At 36.2% G+C, this 22,057-nt stretch overlaps 1 non-coding gene across 1 annotated transcript; it reads left to right on the forward strand.

Moving 5' to 3' along the window:
- The first annotated feature begins 6,063 nt into the window (after nucleotides 1-6,063).
- LOC113860342 lies at nucleotides 6,064-6,170 on the forward strand. The gene has a single exon (XR_003503794.1). It is a non-coding gene; the product is annotated as a small nucleolar RNA R71 (small nucleolar RNA).
- The last annotated feature ends 15,887 nt before the right edge of the window (nucleotides 6,171-22,057 follow it).

Below are 22,057 nucleotides of genomic sequence, written 5' to 3' on the forward strand. Positions count from 1 at the left end.
ATTCCGTGCCAAGTTCACCTTAAACACTACCTTCTCATCTTGAACTCGAAGCATAAGTTCACCTTTCTGCACATCTATTAAGGCTCTTCTAGTTGCAAGAAATGGCCTTCCTAGTATTAAAGGAATGTTAGAATCCACTTCCATGTCCAGAATTACAAAATTTGCAAGAAAAATGAACTTATCAACTTTAACTAATAAATCTTCGACAACTCCATATGGATAAGTGCATGATCTATCAGCTAGCTGCAGTGTAATGTTGGTGGGCTTCACTTCCTCTATGCCAAGTTTCTACAAAACAAGTAATGGCATCATATTTATGCTTGCTCCCAAGTCACACAATGCTCTTCCCATAGTGCAGTTTCCTATTTCACAAGGAATGCTAAATGATCCAGGATCTTTCAGCTTTTAAGGAAGCTTTCTCTTGAGAATGGCACTGCACTCCTCTATCAAAGGTACTGTTTTATCATGCCCTAGCTTCCTTTTTTTGGAAAGTAGTTCTTTCATAAACCTTGCATATGAAGGCATTTGCTCCAAAGCTTCTGCAAAAGGAATGTTAATTTGTAATTTCTTAAAGACATTCATAAACTTTTCAAATTGTTCCTCTTGTTTAGGATTTTGGACTATTTGAGGATAGGGCAGCCTCTTGTATTTTTCTGGATCTATTGGCTTACAAGCTTCCTCAAAGATGATGACAACCACAAACCGTGTTGCCGAATTAAACGATCTTGAATTGGATTTCACACAATAAAAATGAAATTATTACGGCACAAATAAGAATTGAAATAGGAAGAAAATTAATAAGAAGTAAAAATAGAATAGAGATGGAAAATGGCGCCACAATCGCAAGATTGATAAGCCAAGGAACGATCGCCACAAGAGTTTTGGCCTCTTGATAAGATCCAAGAAAATTGGCTCACTCAAGAACCTAGAGTCAGACACTCTCACAAGAGTGTTCAATCTCAAATTATATTCAAAACTAATTAAAAGTGTGTTTACAAGAGCTTATATATGCCTAATGCTTGTAAACTAATACTAATGCAAACCCTAATGGGCTTCTTGTACCAACAAGCCTAAATTCAAATAGACTAAATAAAATAACAAGATTTTATCCTAAATAAAAACTCAAAATAAGTAATGACTAATATTAAAATAAATAAACTAAACATAATAATTAAATCCTAATAAAACTCGTTAGAATTCAAATCCTCTAAGCATATGTAATTGATTATCTTGGACTTTTCTAACTCTAAATTAAGCTCCCTTTCAAATAAGACAGCAACAATCTTTTCTAAGTCTTCATTTATTCTTTTTGCCCTTGCCCTTGTCATTGGTCCTTGAAGCTCTTCCAATGCCTTCAAATCTTTGTCTTTAATGGGCCTTCCTTGATTCTCATCAATCCCTCTTTCTTCAAGAAAATTTGTCCTCAAATTTGACTCTTTATTACCTACATCAATGAGAGATAAATCAAATACATTAAAAGTAGCATTAACACCATACTTACCTAATAAGTCCACTTTGTATGTATTATCTCTAATCCTCTTTAAGATTTGAAATAATTCATCCCCTCTTGTTTGAAGCCTTGCTTTTCCTTGCATGGGAAACTTTTTTCTGCACATATGTATCCAAACCCAATCTCCAGGTTCAAATTCTACTTTCTTCCTTCCCTTATTGATATACTTTGCTTGTTGCCCCACTTTCTTTTCAATTTGATGTTTTATTTTTCTAATTGGAGGTAGGCAGTAAGATACTTCTTTAGGGAAGACATCTTCAAAATCCTGTATAAGAGAGAAAACACTACTAGGCAAAATATCGTTAGCAAAGGAATCCATAAATTTATTATGAGGACTTTCTTTATACAGAGGTAAGCACATAGGCCGAGAGGCCAACAAAACTTTCTTTACTTCTTTTTCTCTCACAAACAAATTTTCTCTCCTTTCATATTGATTTTTTTCTTCACCTTTCTTTTTACTCTCATATTTCTCACTTGTAAATGTTTCACCTTTCTCTTCACTCTCATATTCCTCACTTGTAAGTGTCTTCACTTTTTCTCCTTTCTTTTTAAGGTTCCCCTCAAACTCACTCTTTTTCTTTTCATCTTTTCTCTCTTGCTCTCTTTTCAACCTCATGACTATTTGATCATCACACACTTGACTACGAGTCATGGGCACTAGAGTGATTGTGCTCCCTTTATGTATAAATGTGAACTTGTTGGAATGACCATCATGAATAGCTTTCTTGTCAAACTGCCAAGGTCTCCCTAAGAGTATATGACTTGCTTCCATAGGCACTACATCACACAAGACTTCATCTTTATACTTGCCAATAGAAAAAGTAATTAAAACTTGCCTATTAACAACCAACTCCCCTTCATCACTCAACCATTGTAGCTTGTAAGGCTTGGGGTGAGGAGTAGTAGTAAGATTCAATTTCTCAATAAGTCGAATACTAGCCACATTGGTACAACTACCACCATCAACAATAAGAGAACAAACCTTTCCAAGTACCAAACATCTTGAATGAAAAATATTTTCTCTTTGTGTGGTATCATCGTCCTTAGCTAAACTACCCAAGAGACGCCTTACCATAAGCAAATCTCCCTCGTGGCATAAAGCTTCAAACTCACTATCCTCTTCACTAGAAGGTGTAATGATTGAGATGAACTATCACTTGAGATCTCACCATTCTCTCTCAAAATCATGGTTTTCTTGTTTGGACATTGGGATGCAATATGACCCTTTCCAAGACATTTGAAGCATTTGATTGCTCTATGCTGAGAAGTAGGAGAAGCAGAAGTATTAGTAGAATTAAAAGAAGTTTTAGAGGAAGGTTTACCACTTTGCACAATTGTATCCTTAATTGATATTTCCTCCTTATTTACTTCTTCCTTCCACCCTTTTGAGTTGTAAGAAGAGACATTCTTCCTCAAAGTACCTTTTCTCTTTAATTGTGCTTCTACTTTAATAGCTTGGTGAACCAAATCTTTAAGTTCCACATAGGGATGAAGTTCCACTATGTCACGGATGTCATGGTTCAACCCATTTAAGAAACGAGCCATTGTTGCTTCTCTTTCTTCAAATACATTAGCTCGTATCATGACAACTTCCATTTCTTTATAATAGTCATCAACACTTTTGCCACCTTGCCTCAAACCTTGAACCTTTGTGTGAGCTCTCTATTGTAGTATGTAGGAACAAATCTCCTACGCATTAGGTTCTTCATTTCAGTCCATGTATCTACAGGATCCTCATCATATCTCCTTCGGTCCCTTTGAATTTGATCCCATCACACCAACGCGTAGTCATAAAACTCTAGGGAGGCCACCTTTACTTTCTTTTCTTCACTATAATCATGGCATGAGAATACTTGCTCTATCTTCAATTCCTACTCTAAGTATGCTTCAACATCATTCCTTCCATGAAAACTAGGAATTTTTATTTTAACTCCACCAATTCTCTCATTTTCTCTTATTCTTACATCTTCTCTTCTTCTTCTTTGATTCCTCCTCTCTCTATTATCTCTCCACCTATCATACCTCCTTTCTTCATCATCTCTCCTATTTCTTCTTCTTTCTCTTGAAGAATTACTAGAGTCTCCATGGGCATGTGGAAAACGATCACGTGACCGCCTTCTTGCATTATTTGCCAACGCCTCTTGAACATTCCTTATTGCTTCGTTTTGCCTTTCAAACATGTTTTCAAATCTTTGAGCAAGTCTTTCAATTTGCGAGGCAGGAGTGCTCTCTCTACTTGATCCTCCTTCTTGAGACATTCTACAAAACAATAAAAGTTAATGCAAAAAGAAAAGGTTCTCTCCACTCGCTAAGTGTTTTCACTCAGTAGATATTCACTCGTGTTTCACTCTAAATTGGCTTTTGTGTAAGGATTTCTCTCTTGCCTTTTTCCCCTCAAATGCTCTCAAGAGTTCTTAAGGAAGTCAACATCCAATCCACATAATTAACCAAAACCAAGAGACAATCAATCAATGAGACTCAAGTGAAGCCAACAAAAGAAAACTCTAAGACAAAACTAAGGAAGCCAACAAGACAATAGAAAAAAAAAGACTAAATAAGAAATAAGCACACTCAAAAATAGATTGCAAATAAGACAAAATTGGAGAATTTAAAGAAGATTATATAACGTTAAACAACTACTATTTTTTTTTATTTTTTTTTGTATGGAATCAAGCAAAATAAGTGAAAGATTGGAAGAAATATATAAAAAACACACTTTTGTGTGTTGCAATTTCTTTTTTTTGTAGTATATTTTTTTTTCTCTTTTTTTTTCCAATGAGCAACGTGCGATGAATAGTACTTTTCAATCCAATTCTAACCAAAGCTCTTGATACCAATTGATGACAACCACAAACCGTGTTGCCGAATTAAACGATCTTGAATTGGATTTCACACAATAAAAATGAAATTATTACAGCACAAATAAGAATTGAAATAGGAAGAAAATTAATAAGAAGTAAAAATAGAATAGAGATGGAAAATGGCGCCACAATTGCAAGATTGATAAGCCAAGGAACGATCGCCACAAGAGTTTTGGCCTCTTGATAAGATCAAAGAAAATTGGCTCACTCAAGAACCTAGAGTCACACGCTCTCACAAGAGTGTTCAATCTCAAATTATATTCAAAACTAATTAAAAGTGTGTTTACAAGTGCTTATATATTCCTAATGCTTGTAAACTAATACTAATGCAAACCCTAATGGGCTTCTTGTACCAACAAGCCTAAATTCAAATAGACTAAATAAAATAACAAGATTTTATCCTAAATAAAAACTCAAAATAAGTAATGACTAATATTAAAATAAATAAACTAAACATAATAATTAAATCCTAATAAAACTCGTTAGAGTTCAAATCCTCTAAACATATGTAATTGATTATCTTGGACTTTTCTAACTCTAAATTGAGCTCCCTTTCAAATAAGACAGCAACAATCTTTTCTAAGTCTTCATTTATTCTTTTTGCCCTTGGCCTTGTCATTGGTCCTTGAAGCTCTTCCAATGCCTTCAAGTCTTTGTCTTCAATGAGCCTTCCTTGATTCTCATCAAAAGAGTCGCTTTTTGGTTTTCCTCTCAGAATTCATAGGAACATCTACTTTTTCTTCTGAATGGTCTTTCTTCAATAGCTTAAAATTTCCTTGTTGCAGATCTTGTTCAATTTTTCTCTCTGCTGCATCATTTACTTTCTTTTCTGCTGGTTTAGGACTTGCAACTACAGCTCCACTCCTTGTAGTTATAGCTTGACATTGCTCTTTAGGATTGATTACTGTATTGCTTGGAAATCTTCCTTCATCCCTGCTGGATAGTTGTTCAGCTAATTGTCCGATTTGTGTTTCTAGTTTCTTCATGGAAGCTTCTTGGTTCTTGAAGCTTGTTTAAGTCACCTTCATGAATTGCAACATAGTTTCTTCCATCTCAGTCAACCTCTTATTCATAGGCTTGGAAAATTTCTGATTTCCTTAGGGTTGAGTGGATGAATTCCTCTGAAAATAAGGCTGTTGTGTTGCTGGACCTGCATTAGAAAAAGGAAATTTTGAGTTAGAATTCTATGCATCAGAATATTGATTATTCCAGTTAGAATACTGCTGAGTTCTATTATTTGAAAATTGAAATCCAGGGGGATATGATGGCTGTTGTCTCTGAAAATTATTCATATAATTCACTTGCTCTTGTGGTTCACTTGTAGATGCCTCGCATGCTCCATTTACATGGTTTCCTCCACAAAAATCACAACTTAGCTGACTGGTAGGCATACTCCCTGTTTGCAGATTGCTGATTTGTTGTGTTAAGGCAGCTAATTGTTTTGAAAACATTTGATTTTGTAGCTGATTCTGTGCAAGAAAAGTTTCCAGAACCTTAGCTTCATGACACGAGTTTCTTCCTTGATTTCTTGAGTTTGAATTCTGATACATTGAAGATGCCATCATCTCAATAATTCTCTGAGCTTCTTCCAAGGACTTTGTATTTAATGAACCTCCAGCAGCATCATCAACCATTGTTCTTGTTGCTGCATTCATCCCATTATAAAAAGTTTCCAATTGCATCAAATCTGGGATACAATGATGTGGACACCTTCTAAGTAATTCTTTGTATCTTTCTCAAGCTTCATACAATGATTCTCCTTCTTGCTGCACAAAGGATGTAATTTCTCCTCTCAACTTAGTAGCTTTGGATGGAGGGAAGTACTTAGTTAGAAAGTTATTCACAAGTTCTGTCCAGGTTGTGATGCTTCCTTGTGGTTGAGCTTGTAATCAGCATTTTGCTCTATCTCTCAAGGAAAAAGGAAATAGTCTCAATCTGATAGCTTCTTCACTAACTCCATTCACTCTTATGGTGTCACATAGCTGCAAAAAATTTGAAATATGTAAGTTAGGATCATCAGAATTTCCTCTAGAAAACTGATCCTGTTGGACTAAATGTAGTAGGGCAGGTTTAATCTCAAAATGGTTGGCTTGAATAGTTGGCCTAATTATAGAAGAGTTAAAACCTTGCATGTTAGGAATAGCATAGTCCCCTAATGTTCTAATTCTATTTTGCTCTGCCATTTCTATTGCTAGATTTGGTTGTCTCAAAGGTGTAGGTGTTCTTTTCACTCTAGGATTACTCTGAAATTCTGGAGAATGGACAGCTTCTAATTCACTATCACTCCCTATGACTTTTTCTGCTCTAGACTCTTTTCTCAATCTTCTCAAAGTTATGTCTATGTCAGGATCAAAGACCAGAATTGATTTATTCTTGTTTTAACCACGCATATACAAATTAGATTAAAACAAAATTAGACTACAATCAATATTCATAAATGCACAACAGAAATCATGCAAAATCTATCAGTAAAAGCATATAGAAACTTAAATCTAGCAGTTGCAGAATTGTAAAATCATGTAAAAATATGCAGAATGACAATTACAAATATGAAGAACAATGAAAACCAAAATTATGCAGATAAAAAAAATGTAAAAACTCTATGCAGCATAAAGCAATATTATGCAGAATACTACACAAGGTGCAGTAAAATTATGCATAAAGCAATTTGAAAGCAAAACAACAAAATAAATGCTCAATCTAGTTACTTTTCTACTACTAATGATATTGAAATGCAAAATTCCCCGGCAACGGTGCCAAAAACTTGTTGTTTGCAATCTAACACTAGCAAGTGCACTAGGATTGCAGCAAGTAATGAGTAAATTTAAGATCAGAGTATCATCTCCACAGGGAATTTAGGTTTCAAGTACCACTTCACAGAATTATAACCATTTGAGCCATACGAATTTTGGAATGAGATTTGTAACATATAACAGCAGTAAACCAAAGCAATTAAAGCAAAGAACTTGCAGAAAAATAGAGTATGTAATGAAATGATATAGGAATGAAGAATAGTTAGGAATTTACTTCCCAAGAATATCAGTATTAATTCAATTATGCCTCTGAACATTCAAGAACTTGGTTAATTGACAATCAGTTTCGCATAGCAATAGCCAAAGGTTAATTCCTTAACTCATTGACCCTAACAAGCAACTAACCCACCCTAATCCCTTAGGTGAAGTTCAATTCCATGTTGCATTAAGACTTAGAACCTTAAGATTGCAGAATTAGGTCTCCTTATCCCTAAGAAATCCCCAAATTCTGATTGCTAACTCAGATCAGAGAAGCAAATCCAACTTCCATTGGTAATTGTTCCTCTAAGATGAATCAAATGGATTTCCATTCATAGATTGCAAGAAAAACAGAATTCATAATTCAATTAATCTAAGAACTCAAAATTTAGAAGCAAGAGTCAAATTAATACATCAATTCGAGTTCTATAAACCCCTAACTACAAGAAAACTACTCAGACATGGGGGAAGAGAAAGAGAAAGAAGAAGAAGAAGAAGAAAAACTCTAAGAAGCCATAGCCGGAAGCTCCAATTTGATTCCTCTTTGTGGAAGCTTCAAGACTTGACCCCAATCTTCTCTCTCACTCTCTCTCAATGAGATCTAACAGAAAAATGGAAAAATAAAACTAAACTCTGAAAAATCTACACGTTTTTGTTATTTATAGAATTTTCCAGATTTGCGCGTTATCACTTTTATGAGAAATAGTAGCCACGCAGAAGGTTTATGGTTGCGCGTTAACACGTTTATGAGAAAAAGTGACCACGTGCAACTTTCCTGATATTGAGGGCTCTCTGGAACTATCACTCTTGCTGATAAAAGTGATGACTCAGAGCTCAAGTAGTTGCACGTGATCACTCTTATGAATAAAAGTGATTACGCGTTACTCGCCAGGTTGAAGGCTCTCTGGAACGTTCACTTTCGCTGATAATAGTGATCACGCAGAGCTTTTCCTGATATTTGCCTCTCTGGAACGCTCACTTTTACTGATAAAAATGATAACGCCCAACATGTTGGGTCTGAGACTTCACAGGATCTCTCACTTTTCCTAGCAGAAGTGATAATGCCTAAGCTTTCTTCTTCTTTGAACTCTGGAGTGATCACTTTTACTGACAATAGTGATCACGCCCAGTCTGCACTTTCTTAGTCTTGTGTTTTTGGAGTCCAGACTTGCTTCTTTCTTCTTCCTTGTCTTCAAGCCTTCATTTCCATGATCCTTGCTCAATTTATTCCTTCAAAAACAAGATTAAAAACATAATTTCTAAGCAAAAATTCCATAATTGCTAAGATAACTACAAATTTAAACAAAACTTCAATTCATTCTCTTTTTCTGAGTTTTTCTGCTTTCTTCATATATTTTTCTTATTAATTGTGTTAGAATTATGCTAAAATATCAGTAAAAATATGGATTCATCAGTAGTGGCCCTTAGACATGGCACATTTTGAAGTTCAGACTCATATAGCTGCTCCTTTGTCATTCCTAGCTTCTTTCCTATGTTCATCATCATAGTGTCCATCAAAAGAAGTCCAGATTTATGACTTTCAAGGAGAGCATCCTGCCTTGTAGCCAAAGACTCTTGCCTGTCCAGAATTTTCTGCAATTGAGATTTCATTTTCAGAGGAGATTCCTTTTTGAATTTAGTTGGAAGAGGTGAAGCAGCAGTGACAGGAGTGTTGGTTTATATTTCTTTTGATCATAGCAACTGTTATAGGAGGAATGGCCTTAAGTTGTTCTCTGAAATCTGCAAAATCCACTCCAGCATCCTTGCATAGCAAAGCTAACAGTCCTGGAAAGGCTAAAGAATCAGCCTTTGATTTTAAAATTGTCTTAATGCTGCTGTTAATCACCTTCCCAACATCCACAAAGAAGTCATCCACTATTGCAAAGATCAATTCTGCTCTCTTGATGACAATAGTGGAGCTGTGAATTACAGGCATAAAAGAACTCAAAATAAAAATACTCCACACTTTTGTGAAGGGCAGCAAATTTTTGGTTGGAATATTCTTGGGTGTGGAAATGTTTTTAGCCTTATCTCTTGCTTTCATTTCCCAAGTTGTTCCTGGTCTGCCTATTCTGTGTAGAATTTCTGTGTAATCCTTGTCTTGCTTATTCAGAAATTCATGAAAATCCTGCTATTCTTCTTCCCTTTCAGCTGTGATCTGCAACACTATTGATGTTTTCTGTTGAGAAATTGATCACTTTGCCTCTAACAAAAGTGTGATTGGGAGGTAAATGTTCTCCCTTAGTCCTCAAAGCATTTGCATAGAATTCTTGTGTCAACTCTGTGAATCCCTTTCCATCAACTGAGACAAATAATTCCCATCTTCTCTTCTTAATTTGATTAAAGAATTCTGGGTGTTCATCTTCATTTAGTTCAAAATTTCTGTCATGAACTATTTTCCTTTTTAAAATATTAGCCTTGAAGTAGTTTTCTTGTGGAATGCCTCTGAATCTAGGATCATGTTCGGGAATTGTTCTTGAAGAAGGACCTTCTGAAAATCTACCTCGTTTTGTCCTTGGAGTTCCCCTTGGTGTGCTTGCCATTTTTCAGTACCTATCACAATTTTATATCAAGAAATAATGAGTTCAGAATTTAACCAAGTGTGCAGAAATTAATTCAACATGTGTAGCATTTTTCCTAACTCCAAATACAGAGAATATGCTATCTTAAAGCTTATGTGAACCATCAGTAAGTTATAATTCCAGTATCTAGCTATGTCCAAAGTTTTCAGGTTCAGTTCAACTCTTAATTTCCATGTTCAATGTGTTAAATGGAAAGCAGTATGATAATAATTGCAGGATCAAATTTCCATGATAAAAAAAATATAAAATGCAAAACAAATCACTGCAATTCATCAAAATAATAATCCAGAGTGTCTTGATCAAACAATTTCCAGTACTAAAAAGCACATTAGTACTCATAAGATTCAATTTGAATTCTTTTTCTGGATATTAAACTGAGGAAAATTAATTCAGCATTTCACAGAACATGTTTTGCATCATTCTCAATGCTACATTGCACAAATTTGTTAAACAAATTCCCAAATTATTCGTGACAATATTTCTGCACATACTCAGCAAAGGAACAAAACGAAAATTCATAATGCAGATTTAAATTCTCATTAAAAATTGCAGGTCTGGCATGTATTCAATTCAATCACACCTTAATTGCATGTTCCAATCATCAATTAAACATAATTCACTCCTAAATCACAATCCCCAAATTATCCCTGATGAATCCATATTTTACTAGTATTTTACAATAGTTTTTAGTGCAATTAATAAAGAAAACATGCTAGAAATAGTAGAAAACCCTCAAAAAATTAATAAAATGTTGCATGTCACTTTTAAACATAGTTATTTTAAAATTCATTGATTTTCTATGTAAAAAGTGACATTTCAAGTATGCCTTTGTAGGGAATTCTGAGCTAAGTTCATGAGGATTGGATGATCAAAGGAAAAATAGAAGAAAAGTAGCAAAAATTGGACGAAAGAAGTTGATAATTGAAGAACAGCCTCTGAGTGATCACTTTCGCTGGTGAAAGTGATCACTCCAGAACCATATAATGGAGAAGAGCTTCTGCATAATCACTTTTGCTGGCAAAAGTGATCGTTCCAGAGAGGTTGCAATGAGAAGAGCTTCTGCGTAATCACTTTTTCTGGAAAAAGTGAGCATTCTAGAGAGTCCTCCAAGAATAGTAGCTGCGCGTGTTCACTATTACCAGCAAAAGTGAACACGCGCAAGAAAGCAGCTTCTGCGTGTTCACTATTTCCAGCAGAAGTGAACACGCGCATGACATTAGCAAAGGAAGCTTCTGCGTGGCTACTATTTTCAACAAAAGTGAACACTTTGAAGTGCGCGTGGCTACTATCACCAGCAAAAGTGAACACGCGCAAGTGGAAATCAAGAATTAGCCTCTGCGTGATTACTATTGCTGGAAAAAGTGATCACGCCAGTAGAGCGGGAATTCTATAAAAGGCAGTTAGCTCAGGAATTTTGGAGTTTTTTGTTCATTTTTCATTTTTCATTTTGGAGATTGGCTTAAAGATGTTTCTTCTTTGTTCATTCTCTTCTCCTCTTCTCTTCTCTTCTTTTTTTGTAATGTTTGCCTAAACTCTTTGTGATTAGGAATTGTGAATCTGAAATTGAAATGTTGAATTGATTTTGGATCTGAACTTTGAGTTTTGGATTGGATTGAGTGATTGATTCTGCTGTTAAAGTAGTGATTGAATGGAAATTTGATCAACTAATCATAGAGGAACTCTTATCAATGGGAATTGAATTTGTTTCTCAGATCTGAATTAATTACCAAGGTTATTGGTTTCTTAGGGATAAGATATCTTAATCTTGCAATCTTTTGGTTTCTCAAACTTAATGCAGCATTTGATTGGATTAGATCTAAAGGATTGGAGTGATTTGATTAGATGCTAGATTCATTGAGACAAGGGATTGTCCTTTGATTAATGTAACTGTAGAATCCTTTTGGTTTTCTCCTTGTATATCTTGGCATTTTCATAGGCTTGGTGTCAGAATTCTTCCAATTAATGTAACTGTAGAATCCTCTTTTCTCCAGCCTTTGCCAAATCAAAATTCAGCCACTTTGTAGCCCAATAAGCCTTATGTTCCAATGCCACAGGTAAGTGACATGCCTTTTCATAGACTAATTGATAAGGTGACATACCAATTGGAGTCTTAAAGGTTGTTCTATATGCCCATAGACAGTCATATAGCTTTTTGGACCAGTCTTTTCTTGATTGATTCACCACCTTCTCTAAGATTTGTTTAATTTCTCGATTTGAAACTTCCACTTGTCCACTTGTTTGTGGATGATAAGGTTTAGCAATCTTGTGTCTCACTCCATATTTTGCTAAGACTGAATCAAGATATTTGTTACAAAAATGAGTACCTCCATCACTTAGTAAGAATCTAGGTACTCCAAACCTAGTGAATATGTTTCTTTTGATGAAAGATATCACCACTTTAGCATCATTGGACCTTGTTGGGATGGCTTCCACCCATTTAGACATAGTCTACTGCCACAAGTATATATTCATAAGAAAAGGACGTGGGAAATGGTCCTATGAAATCAATTCCCCAAATATCAAACATCTTCACTTCTAAAATATTGTTCAAGGGCAGTTCATGTTTTCTAGAGATATTGCCTATCCTTTGACACTTGTCACAGCTTTGAACATAATTATTGGCATCTTTAAACAATGTTGGCCAGAAAAATCCTGCTTGCAAGACTTTTGCAACAGTCCCTCAGCTACCATGGTGGCCTCCATATTCTGAGTTATGACAATGCCAAAGAATTTCAGGTTGTTCTCCTTGGGGTATACACCTTCTCAGCAGACCATCTACCCCTATTTTGAACAAATAAGGGTCTTCCCATACATAAAATTTGCTGTCATGCAAAAATTTCTTTCTTTGTTGCCAATTAAACTTTGCTGGAATTAGCTGAGTGGCCTTAAAATTTGCTAAATCAGCAAACCAAGGTGACTCTTCCACCACAAATAATTTCTCATCTGGAAATTCTTCATTGATGTCTAAAGAATTAAAATTCAAACTGTCCAATGGCTTGGTATCCTGCTTTGATAATAAATATTTAAGTGCAGAATGGTCAGTATATACTACTACTTTTGATCCTATCAAGTATTATCTGAATTTATCAAAGGCAAACACAATGGCAAGGAGTTCCTTTTCAGTAGTTGTATAATTCACTTGTGCAGAATTTAAGACTTTGCTGGAATAATAGATCACATGCAATTTCTTGTCTTTTCTCTGTCCTAGAACAGTTCCTACTGCACTATCACTAGCATCACACATTAATTCAAATGGTAAATTCCAATCAGGTTTGGCTAGAATAGGTGCAGAAATGAGTTTCTCTTTTAAAACAAAAAATGCATGCAGACATGATTCATCAAACACAAATTCAGTTTCCTTGACAAGTAAATCACTAAGAGGTTTTGCTATTTTTGAAAAGTCTTTTATAAACCTCCTATAAAAACCTGCATGGCCTAAGAAACTCCTAATTCCTTTAACATTAATTGGTGGAGGTAGTTTACTAATGACTTCAATTTTGGCTTGGTCCACCTCAATTCCTTTTTAAGAAATCCTATGGCCAAGGACTATTCCCTCTTGGACCATAAAATGACACTTTTCCCAATTCAGCACAAGGTTTGTATCTTGACATCTCTGCAAAATAATGGACAAATTAGATATAAAATCATCGAAAGAATTGCCAAACACAGAAAAATCATCCATGAAGACCTCAATGGTATTTTCTACTAAATCTGAAAAAGTGGACAGCATGCACCTTTGGAATGTGGCTGGAGCATTGCACAGTCCAAATGACATCCTTTTATATGCAAATACTCCAAATGGACATGTGAAGGAAGTCTTCTCTTGATCCATAGGGTCCACCGCTATTTGATTATAACCTTTCAAATCTGAGATGTGCCATCCAATTGCAGATTTGTGATTCCTTAAAATTCTCAGCAGCTTTTCTTCTTCATCTGCCTTGAGATTATCGCTTATAATCACTGGATATTGATGTCTTTGATCTAGAAAAGAGTACCTCAAGTGAGATGGCAATTGCTTCAGCTCAAGTTTCTCCACTTTCTCTTCTTCCTTTTCTTTTTTCAGTTCCTCTCTTGCTGAATTTTTGGATAAAGGGATAATAGGCAGTGTTTCATGTTGCTGAACATATTCCATGAATTTTTCTTCTCTTTTTACAGCAGCTTGTGAATTCCCTGCAACTATAATTTCCCTTAACATAGAAAATTCATTAGCATTATCAATTAGTTGAGGAAATGAAATAGATTCTAAAATATCAACTCTCATGCAAGTACTATCATCACTAGGATGTTTGAGTGCTTCAAAAACATTAAAGGTAACCTTTTCATCCTGCACTCTAAGCATTAATTCCCCTTTTTGCACATCAATAGAGCATGGAATGTAACATCCCGAATTTTTAATTTGTGTACTTAGGGTTATCCGAGTTTAGTTAGCCTTTATTAGTACTACTATTATTATATTGATTGATTTTCGTGTATTTTTTATAATTTTGTGGATTTGTTGATTTTATGAATGTTCTCTTTTAATGATGATTATTTAAATTACTAGGGTCCCTGCTGCATGATAGAGCTTGTTATTTTTGTGGTAATGTTTGATGTGAATTTTTATGTGCATGTGTTATAATAATTACATGATGAGATTATCTTAAATAACCCTAGGTTAGTGAGATTAACCTTAGGGAAAAAATGTCTTTTGGTCAAATAGGAGGACCCCATTTTACTTCATGACCATTGCGATTAATGCTTACATTATCTTTTTTTGATTCATGTTATTTAATTTTTTGCTAGATATTTTCTTAAACTAGTAGAACTACACGTGTGGCTTTTCCTCTCTAACCTTAATTAGCCACTTAAGGAAAGCCACCCTTTTGCCCTAGATTCCACGTGCAAAACAAAATTTCAAGAGACACTTTTCAGTCTTTCCTCATTTAAGTCTTGTAGCCGAAAAGCCATTCAATGCTTAGGGGGAGGGAGAAATTCGAATAGACACCTTATGATTTTGTTCAAATATATCCCTCTTAATTAGGGCAACCAATTTTCGTTAATGCATGAGATAGGAGAGAGAGAAACCAGCCATAATAACCTAGATTATGAGCCTAAATAATTGCATTTAATACAATTATCAATTCCCTAGTTACCATAATTAAATGTAGCCGTTTGTCCTTTCCTAAACCGTTACATGTTAAATTGCAATAAATTGAGATTCCCTCATAAAAGGTGCAGCCAAGAATTAAAGGAAGATTAGAGCCCAAAATCCCTTCCCGAAACGTAAACTCTTCCTATTCTCGTGCCCTTTACTATAGCTGACCAATTTAATCCCATTTGACATTTATTCCAATGATCATTTATTGAGAAATTCCCCATACATAATCATTCTCACGAGAAGCCTTTTGACCTAGCTGTTACATGCACCATAATTACCTTAATTACCTCCCACTTACCTTCAACCTCTCAAGGAAATGAATGGACACATGCTCAAATTCCCTTTCCCATATAATTGGAACTGCCAGCCGCATTTAGGGAGTGATGATGTTAGCTTGAGAAGTCTCCACCTAAGGCATTTAAAACCCAAAACCGTGCATGACATTAATTGCATATTCACCCCTTAATTGCAAACTTTTTAGATTCTCATGTGTATTTAATTGGTGTTGACCGGATTGTCATAAATTAGCATGATTCTTGTAGACAATCATTAAGGATGCCCTTTCCATTCCCACTTACTCGAATAACCTTCCATTTCCCCATTTAACTGCCACTGGATTTATTTAATTACCCACCTGCATTTATTTATACGTGTCAATCAGCCTGGGATGTTTCAAATGGAGCCATTACTTCCCCAAATCCGTGCCCGATATTGATCATATTTACCTTCCTTAATTACCTTGCATTAATTGCATGAACCAACTAACCATTCACATTATTTTTCCCTAATAACTGTGTCATAATTGCGTTTAAACCGAGGGGACCTCACCTGCCTCATTTAAACCGTCATTCAAGTTACCTAAATCACCTCTTAACTGCATTTAACCTCACGAGAAATTTAAACAGCAACATTTATTCTGGAAACCATGCCTCATTAATTGCATGCAATTATTTCTTGTTTTATGGCACTGGCCACACGCCCAAGGCAAAGAGAAAGGCACCACCTTGTCTCGAGGAGTCCAAGAGGCATCACCTTTTCACTAGCCACTCGAAAGGACATCACCCTTTCAAATTCGTGGGACACAAAGGGTTTCAACCCATTTCCCTCCACAAATGAACCCTAGCCGCCAACACGCATTGATTACTCACTCTTGCCGAGGTCAACCCACCACTCGGTTACTCCACCATGATGGCTAGCTTGGGGAGACATGTGGGACATTAAAGACTTACTCCTTTTTCACTCTGTGCATTCAATGCTCTTGACAAGGCGTGTCACATGCACCTGGACATCTAAGAGGTGTGATTGTTCAACAAGAAAGGCGAAAGGATATGTCACTTCACTTAACCTAACCCTAAAACCCTTCTTGTGCAACTCCTCACCGTCAGCCCCTGGAAGATGAATAGGCAAAAGCTTTAAGTCACACTATATAAGGACACCTTATAATCCTCACGCGCCCTTTTCCCCTTATTTTTCAAAAACACTCTCAACCTCACTACTTCTTTTCTCTCTCGACACCTTCTCACCCTCACACCAAACCCTCTATGCCATTTTCTCTCGTGGACAACACACTTCATCACCAACCGCTCAAGGAGGCGACAAAACACCAAGGACTTAAGTCGTGACCAAGATCCTGCTACTACCAAGGCCAATCCTTCCACTCTATCTCTCTTTCTCAAACCGAACAAGGTTAGGGGAGCTCTTGTTTGCGCTTGAATGCATATGGTTATTCGTTAACTTGTAAACTCTGCATGCACTCTCTTCTTCTTGTTTTTGTCTCCGATCTTCATCAATGAAATTTACATGCAAACCATTTTTCTTCATCTCGTGGTGATTTTATTTGGTTGGTATTCTAAAAATCCATGTTTTGTAACTTGCGTGAACTTGATTGAGGTTGAAATAGTTTTGCATGTCGATAATATTCAAATCCTTGCATGAGTCTCGGTCGTTTGCCTTTACTATTGAATAAAAATGATGACTTTTAACGGATATCTCATTGCATGTTAAAATCTCTACATGAATCCTTGTTTTCTTCTCAGTTCTCATAGACTACCCTTGTCCTCCTTCATTTTAACTAAGAAATCACTTACCTTATTTCTTCTTCCTCCTTCAAAAATGGAAAACAAGTATATGAAAAAGAGAACTCACCTTTTTCTCTCGATTTAAATTTTTGTTTGACCAAGGAACCCCTTTTGCTTAACCTAAACGAATTTTCTCATCACATAATCACTAGTTTACGAAAAATTTGTGATAGAAATGAATTGCATGTGTGATTAAACTTGCAGTTATTTCTATGATTCTTTGATGATTATTTTTGTTTACGAAGGTACATTTTGACTATGATATTTCAACGAAATTTGTATAACTATCTTCATCTTCTCTCCTTTTCTTTTATTCTCGGACTGTGGACGAATGGTTCTTCTTTTCTTTGAACGTACTAACTCTTATGAGTGTGGATTTGGTTATGTGGTTTGTGACCTTTGGAAATTTAATGTACATTCAAAAATGGTGAAGTGAGAATTGATGAAACGATATTTAGCTACTCGTCATGCAAAAGATTGTCGTTAATCCTCATCAAATATGCAAAGAAATGAATGCAGTACTAGGGTGTTATCCTAGGTCGTCTCCAAGGAATTTTTGGTTGAGAACATACATCGAACAAGTGTGAACATGTATTTTAAAGCAAGTAAATTGGGGTGAGGTTTGTCAATTTCCGGATTTTAAACAAGAACGAAATGTCAAGTAATGAAATTCAATCAATTAAAATGAGCAATCCCTAGTCAAACAATGAGTTCTATCATTATTCTTCCAAATGATTCAATAATCCCCCTTCTTTCCCTTAAATTAAGTTAATCTAACAAGCAAAGACTAACTTTAACATCCCAATTAAAATTAAGCATCTTAATGGGCTCTAATCTCTATCCCTAAGATTAAGCAACCTCAAGGATTAACCAAAATTAAGCAATTTTGAATTAGAATTTCGTTAGGTAAATTAGGGTTCATTAAGCAATGTTCCCTTCATGCAAATTCCATTTCATTCAGAGATTGGGGTTAATAAATTCAAGGAAAGAAAGATTTGTATTGCAATTAATCCCAAGAATTCAAGATTCATGTGCATTGACTAGGAATTACAAGGAAGTTTAACCCTCCATGTGGATGGGCTTCACAAAAGAGAGAAAGAAATGCAAGAACGTAAACATCATTAATGCAAATTCAACAAAAATCAAAAGAGAAATTGAAAATTAAAACCTATAGAGGACCCTTGGCTGTCAACCAAGACTCCAATGTCGTAAGAAATTATCCCAATTTGGCAAAGAAAATTGTGTAAAGTGTCAAAAGTCCCATACCCTAATTCCTAAAATCTATTTATAGTGGATGACATGTCACCAAAGTGTCCACTTTTGCCTTTGAAAGTGTCCACTTTGGGCCTTGAAAGTGTCCACGCGCAAGATGGAAGGATTGCCGCTTCTCTGGAGTTGCCACTATTTGTGCTGAAAGTAGCTACTTTGGTGCGCGTGGTTACTTTGAGAGCCAATAGTAGCCACGCGCAGGAAGGCTTCAAAATCAGCGTCCTGGAGCTTCTGGAGTTGTCACTTTTGGTCTTGAAAGTGGCTACTTTGGAATTTTAATGCCCAGACTTGCTGTAGTTGCCACTTTTGCTCCCAAAAGTGGCTACTTTGGGGGCAACTTTCATCCAAGGACCAAGATTTCTCAAATTTGACTTGGGCATTCTGCAAAATTATCAAGATAATTAAAATTGCAATCTATATCTATGTAATTAAATGCAAATTAACCAAAAATTAATAAACCTATGATATTTACTCAAAATGTGATTTCTATATTATTTGTACTATTTAAGTCCATTTCTTCTATTAAGGAGCACCAAAAAGGCAAGTAAAAATATAATAAAAAGTGGATTCATCAAGAATGCGGTTACGAAACTCTTTATGTGCATGATATAGAAGATGGAGAGTCAAGGTCACAGTTTAGCACAGCTGAGGGATGTGAGTGTTCAGGTTCGAGGGAAGAACCTTGGTGGTAGTGGAGGGGGGTTGCCCCAATGGTGCGGAATAGCTCACCGCGGCCGGGACACATCGCCATCGAAACCTCCACTAATCCTGACGCGAGCAAGCATTACCGAGGACCGTGGAAGGACTCGTTCCTGAGGGACTGAAATAGTCAAATGGGAGAATATTCCTGATGGATTTCGTACAATGTGTGCTTGTAGGGAACGAGGGCCTCCGATCACCTTGACTGGAGGAATGGTGGGAACAAACTGAGGAAGTAGTGACGTTTTAAGCGTTAGTGTTTAAATTATGTTGCGACGAATCTCTGTGACTCTGCCTGCATTTTGTAATTGTTTATTGGGCATTTTGTTATGACTGTGTGTTTATTGAAATGTGACTTCGTAAGTGCTTGATACTACTCTAATTTTCTTCCTTACTCAATATCTGATGACTGATTGTATTGGAGCTCACCCTTTCTGTTCGTGTTCCATTGTTGTGTGTTTGTGTGTATTGCATGAATGTATGACAGATGGACCCTCAGCGAGCAATGATATGGGAAGAGGATTCTGACAAGAAAGCAGTATGGAGATACGACCAGGCAACGCATCGTCTCGTATACCAGGGGATGGTCTCCCTGACCATGGGGCCTCTCACTGAAGGCGACTAGAAGCCTAGCAGGAGTGACCACCTTTTTGCAGACGTCTCCGTACCTCTACCTTCAGAACAGAGTATTATAATCCACTCACCCCCTTCTTCTCCACCACAAGAACCCCCAGCCAAACGTCTTAAAATTTTTATTGACAAAGGTATGACCGTTATCGATCTTGACCCCGAGCCTACCCCTCCTTCCAGCCTTTCTCCTGCCCCTGAGTTAAAAGATATTGAGGTTATCGAGTCTTCCATTAGACCAGTATCTCGCCACCTCCCACAGATTCGAGCACCTCCTCCCGATGAAGCTGGACCCTCTGTCTGACGCCCTTCACCACCACCACCTACTTCTCGATCGCCCCCACCCACTATCGGCTGGATTGATAGTGACCCGGACGACCTGTCGCCCTCTCCTCGTCCTCAACCTGTGAATGACTCTCACGACTCCGACGGAATAGAGTCTGACCCCAACGAGGATTCCTTTCCGTCAGAGTTTTATTTATAGTTGTTTTATTTTATCATGGATTAATATTGCTCATAGGACTTGGGTTGTTTTTATTATTTTGAAACACTGAACTTTGGGGTTATTTGGCTTTGATTTTTGTTTTGCCTTGGACACTTTGGTTGGATGGTTTATATATATATATATACTTTTCTTTTACCAACATACTCTTTATTATATTTCCATAATTTTTTTTTATCTTCAACGGTGCCGTCATTTTAGAATCATCCTAAGAATAATTGGAGTAATGAACATAAACGACTTGTATGTTGTTGAGATGCGAGATTAGTAAAATTATATAATTTATGACGAGTGAACATGATGCAAGTATATTGTTATAATCGTTCTCTTTTAGTTAATTCGAATTATTCTGATGGATTAAATATTTGAGTTGGAATGTGAATATTGTTTGATTGAGTTCTCTCACTCGTCTAATTTAGGTGTGCCATATTGTAGAGTCTTAAGTCATATTATTCATATATGGGGTTTTGGTAGAAATTAGGTGTTACATGGAATGCTAAATGAGCCTGGATCTTTTAATTTTTGAGGCAGCTTTCTCTGCAAAATAGCACTGCATTCTTCAGTCAAAGGAACTGTCTTATCATTTTTTAACTTTCTCTTCTTGGACAGCAACTCCTTCATGAATTTTGCATATGAAGGCATTTGTTCTAATGCTTCAGCAAATGGTATATTAATTTGGAGCTTCTTGAAGACGTCTAGAAACCTCTCATACTGCCTTCCTTGCTTAAGATTGGTGACTCTTTGTGGATAAGGCAGTTGCTTGTACTTCTCTTCATCTAGAGGCTTGTTTGAATCTTCTAAAATTTTCCTCTTCGTTCTTCTCACAATTTTAGGGAAGGTATCCACTTCTGAATTTTCTCTTTTCAATAGGGTGAAATTCCCTTCCTCTAGATTTGATTTAATCTTCTCCTCTTCCTTGGTTTTCTCTCTTTTTTGGCTGGTTTTCGACTACCCACAATAGCTCCACTCCTAGTCATCACAGCTTGGCATTGTTCTTTTGGATTTATAACTGTGTTGCTAGGGAATCTCCCATCTTCTCTATTGGACAGTTGCCCAGCTAACTGTCCAATCTGTGTTTCCAATTTTTCATTGAAGATTCTTGATTATTGAAGCTTGTTTGTGTTAGTTTCATAAATTGCAGCATGGTTTCTTCCATTTCATTCAGCCTTTCATTCAGTGGTTCAGAAAACCTCTGATTTTTTTTAAGTTGGTTGGCTGGATTCCCTTGGAAATAAGGTTGTTGTGCTGCTGGTCCTGTATTTGAAAATGGAACAGCAGAGTTAGAATTTTGGTTATTCCAGCTATGTTGCTGCTGGTTTCTATTGTTAGAGAATTGAAAACCAAGGGGAAATGAAGATTGTTGTCTCTGAAAATTCCCCATATAATTGACTTGTTCTTGAGATTCAGAATTATTTCCATCACAAGCTTCGTTTACATGATTTCCTCCACAAAAATCACACACGAGTGGAGTGTTGTGGGTTGGTGCAGCTTGTAAGTTGTTGATTTGTTGGGTAAGTGCAGCTATTTGCTCAGAAAACAATTGATTTTGCAACTAATTTTGAGTCAAAAAGGTCTCAAGAAGTTTTGCCTTATAGCCATTACTCCTTGTTGATTGTCTCAAACTACAGCTTTGATGCATGGAAGAAGCCATCATATCTATAATTCCTTGAGCTTCTTCTAGTGATTTGGTATTTAAAGAACCTCCTGCAGCTGCATCTATCATGGTTCTAGTTACTGGATTCATCCCATTATAAAAGGTTTCAAGTTGCATCCATTCCGGT

The sequence above is a fragment of the Abrus precatorius genome, unplaced genomic scaffold (genome assembly GCF_003935025.1).
Source record: "Abrus precatorius isolate BTA unplaced genomic scaffold, Abrus_2018 Scaffold2, whole genome shotgun sequence".
In the NCBI taxonomy this organism is placed as follows: Eukaryota; Viridiplantae; Streptophyta; class Magnoliopsida; order Fabales; family Fabaceae; genus Abrus; species Abrus precatorius.